The following is a 4,995-nucleotide window of genomic DNA, read 5'->3' as shown; positions in this document are numbered from 1 at the left end:
ACTAAATCTTAATACTTGTTTTAATACTACTAAATATAAATATTTATTTACAGCAATATTTACTCAGTAAAAAATGATAATTAAATCAAATTAAGTTTCTTGTAAATAAATTATATGTTTATTTAATAAATATTTACTTAGAACTTACTTTCCAAACAAATATTTATTAAAATTTAATATTTAATATTTTTTTTAGTAAATTATAGACAAGCAGTTCAAGTCTTCTGTTTAGAGCATGATTCTTTTATTGCATTTACGGCAATAAAACAAATAAGTTTATTATGCAATTATGTATGGAATTTGATAGGGCGCACTGATTTTGTGAGAAGCACATTAAGAAACTAATTATCACTAAGGGGCGATCGGTAAGATAAACCCACGAGTGCGCATTTAATGGCGGATAAGTTTAGTGCGGTGTCCTCTATAATGGCAGCAAATGTATTATACTTTTGTCAGAATCATCAAATAGGTAAATACGTACCACAATTAGCGTTTACTGCGACAATAAAATGATACTACACCGCGCGAATATGAGTATCTCTACAAAAAGAAATGCAAAAATAACCGAACTCTCCACTCATCTCTGATTCCGAGATGTCCTGTCCGTTCATAGACATCGGCAAAAATAAAGTTCTTTGCATTAATAAACACATCCATTGATTATGATCATATATACATTGTAAGGAAGAACAGATTTTCTGTCTCTCTCGAGAAATTATGTTACGTGAAAATTATGAAACGTGAAAAAATACGACTTTTTCAAATTCTTATGTTTTCCAGTTTTTATTAATTTAGATTCTTCAAACATTTCTAATAATTTAACTTTTAATTGATATTCGTTTGTTTAATGAATATATTTTTCAATTACGCTGTACAATAATTGTTTACAAAAGTTTTTGCAACCTTACAGAATTTTAAGTTGCATAATCTTATCTCTTAGAATTTGATTTTTAAAATGAAAAAAAATTGTTCAATTAACATTAACACTTTAAGTAAAAATGTATTTTTTAAATTTAAAGTACATATAGAAAAATATCATTCTGCTATAAGAAAAATGACTATTCAGTTTCCTTTTTTTCTTGTAAGTATAACAGTTGTCTTTAGCAAAGAATATTTTCTTAATACTATTGTATATAGGCTTAAAATATATTTATTACAAATTTTAGAGAGAGAGAGAGAGAGAGAGAGAGAGAGAGAGAGAGAGAAAGAGAGAAATTCATTATCGTATACTATAAAGAGAATTTATTATATTTTAAAGAATATTATAAAATTTTAGTAAAAAAACGATTTTTTATACTAATCAAATTTGTTTTAAAAGTGCGTCTAGATTATCGAACCGAAGTCATGAAGTGAACCTCGAACAGAGCTTTGAGCTGGGCTGTGAGCCGCGAGTTGAATTTCTAGCTGAGCTTCGAGTTGAGCTTCGAGTATAGAGCTTCAAGTCAAGTCTCTAGATAAAGCTTTGAATCGAATCTTGAACCGAGCTTCAAATTTTATAATTGCGAGCATTTCTGCTGTTTATAGTAATTGTAATTTAATTTTGTTTTATATATATCTAATAAAAAATACATATATATAATGAACAATAATAAATTAAAAATAGTCGTTGCAGCATACATTTAGGCATATAAATTATGTTACAAAAAAAAAGAGAAGAAACATTAATGGCAAATGTTATTATTTTTTCAGGCGAAATATAGTAATTATGATTTACCCTAAGATCTAAAAGTGAAGTCTACAGAATAAAAAAATTCAGAATATATTTTGAATAAGTTTGAGTGATTGATGAATTTATGATACCTATCTAGATTTTCAGATTTATGTGAACTTTTGAAATATATATTTAAAACAAATAATTAATATTTAAATACAGCGTGTATTTTTCTATGTATACATTGAATTTGCGAATACCAGTTAAGAAAATTTCAAAGAATATCATTTAAAAAATATTATACATAGATATTTCCAAGAATCGCACATTCAAAAAAATGAAACGAGCGATTGAAAGCTCATAATAGAGACAGAGAGGCGATCCCGAATTCATATATCATAATGTGGTAATTATATTATTGCGGTGCACGATGGCGCAATGACATTAACAATTTCTCAGCGCGGCGGCGAGCGTGCTCACTGCGGGCAATGCTTATTAAAGCGAAGCCTGGAAAAGGTAGGTATTTTTCATCGATACGTTGGACATGGTGATAAAATCTGCGGGATATACGATCCGCTCGCGGATAGATACTGACGCGCTCGCCCGACGTTTAGCCCTCAAAGATTCATGCGCGATGAACGTGAGACCATTATAAGCGCCTTTAATTCATTAATAGCCACGCAAATGATAATTGATATATAATTATTGGGCACGGCCGGAGTCTCTTAAGCGTGGGATACCTGGGGAAAAGCGTTGTAAATTGGCGACGTTCGCGTCGTGGCCTGATTATTGAGCCTGCACGCAGAAAAATGTAAAGTAATTTATGCGCTAAAATTTTAGTAAATTTTATGGAATATGCAGATCCATATATAGGGACAAGCGCCCACTTATGTAAAATTTACTTTACTTTTCTGGTAAATGAGCCATCGTTATATACAGTCATACTGTAAGGTACTTTTTATATTTCATAAAATAAATCTATAAATTACCACACATCTCACTAAAATTTATTTTATCGATGTATTTTTTGGATTTAGTCTGATAAAATTAGCTGGACAAAATTTACTTTACTGCGCGATAAAAAATATAAAATCTTGTAAGTTATTCGTGCTTATAATCTTGAGAATAGTAAGTATTATTTACTTTACTGTGTATTTTGTGTATTTAGCGAAGCACATGAAAGTATTATGTACTTAAAATTTATTTTGTACTTAAAATTGAAAGATTGAAAGTTTTCTGTACTTCGTAATTTAAATAATATGATTGATTGTCAATCTCAGTGAAATTTGAAATACAAAATACGAAATACTTTTACATATTCCCATGAAATACAAGATACAAAACATTTTCATGTTTCACTAAAATACAAAATACAAAATACAATTGTCTTGGCTTCTAAATACCGTTTTTAATTAAAAGTATTTTAAATACATTTCTCTGTCTATGTCTTAACGTCGTTTTACGTCGTAAACGACATTGGGACACAGATAGAGCTGGGCGCGCGAGGCAATAATCGCGCCTGCGATTATCTGCCGCTTCGCGATCGTCGCGCGGATTTCACCAATAGCTCTCAGAGCGATTGCGAAGAACATGATTCCACAAATGTCTCTTTTATGAGTATGTATACATGAATATATGTGTGCGACGCATTTATTTATGCAATTGAACGAAAGGATTTATATCTCGCATACTCCAAGTATTTCGCTCGATCACTTCCTGGGTGATCTTACGTAGAAATTAGTAGCTCTCGGTTTTACGATTTCCTCTCTAGCTTCTCTCTAAATATGGCATTGGAGTTGGATATGGATTTCCGAGGCGTTTCTACGCCCGATATTTTCTTGCCTCTCACAATATATATATATCATCGTGCATGTATCTTAATTTTTCTGCAGTGTGCTTAGAGCGAGCGCACTCGCCTGGGAAATCGTCGAATAGGTGCAACGTTCTCGTAACCTTGAGGCCGTCGAAGTAACTGGATAAGATAAAGGTAATAATCACGAGCACGGTGGCATACAGACGCCTTTCTACATCGCCCTAGTCGCGACGGTGAACTGATTTCCCAGATAATTGTGCAATTGAATTTGTTGAGCGACCTTGGCTACCGCTATGCTGATGATATCATCGCTGATTTAATTATCATTTATCGCCATTTTCGATTCATCGCGAATACCTTATACTGTACACGATGACTTAATAACAATTCCAATTAATCTTAAAGACACGCGTGGCTCACTCCACTTTGTCTTCCAATCGTGTACTTTAATGACTTCTACTAAGAAATGATAATTAACTAACGATTTATTTAAATTAATAATTATGTTGTATATTAAAGTTAGTCCTTATCGCTACTGTCTTTTTTAACTTTATTATTCTAAGTGTGTAATATTTCGCATACTTTTAAATATAAACGTGTGTATTATAGTCTAACGTACGTCGGCACTAATTGCCAACGGTAGTCGTTAATGGCCGAGGCGTTATGCAAACTTAATATCGCGGACGAGCAATGTAATGAATCCATGTGATGTAAAAATATCAATATTTCTCTAGAGCATTCAAGAGCCGCGAAATGCGTAAGCATATTTTACGATGGATTTTCTTGCGTATGCGTACATATATATGCAACTGGCACTGGCACCACTGGCCGCCGTGGGAAACGTGACACGAGCTAGCTCCTAAACCTGAAAAGTTGTTTCGAGACTGTAGATAGGGGTCGCCGGTCCGTAGCTGGTAGAATTCAATGTATATTCGCAAGTACCGTCGGTAGCTGCGCGCAATATATTACTTATTTGCTTGTCACGAGGCCTGTCGAAGCAATATTTTCCATCATCAAATCGCACGATGTTGCGCTAAGATATTAAATGGTGGAGTCGAATGATTCTTTCCAGAATGGCATTTTCCAGGATGAAAGAATGAGAAGATGAAAACCATTAAAACTGACTATCATTAATCATATAATATACATCATATAATATACACATCATATAATATACACACAGTAGATTATGAATTAACAAACTTATTATTTATTATAATTTAACTTATTATTTATTTTTACACGGAAATAACCGTTTTGCTGAAGTATCTAAAAAGTTATATTTAGTTAGATATACCGATGATACATAATTTTGTCGAGTTTATCAAAATAATTATGTACAGTGTTTAAATTGGTTGCTAAAAAAGATATACTAAATTTTAATAAATCATTTGTTTGAATAATGTCAACTAAATATTTACTAAAAATAAAAATATATATTTATTTAGTACAAGAATCATTAATTTGATTTAACTATCATTTCTTTTTATGGATTAAATGTAATATTTAGCACGAGACACTATACCGCATC

Source organism: Atta colombica, unplaced genomic scaffold (genome assembly GCF_001594045.1).
Source record: "Atta colombica isolate Treedump-2 unplaced genomic scaffold, Acol1.0 scaffold49, whole genome shotgun sequence".
Lineage (NCBI taxonomy): Eukaryota > Metazoa > Arthropoda > Insecta > Hymenoptera > Formicidae > Atta > Atta colombica.
This window is presented reverse-complemented; position numbering follows the sequence as displayed.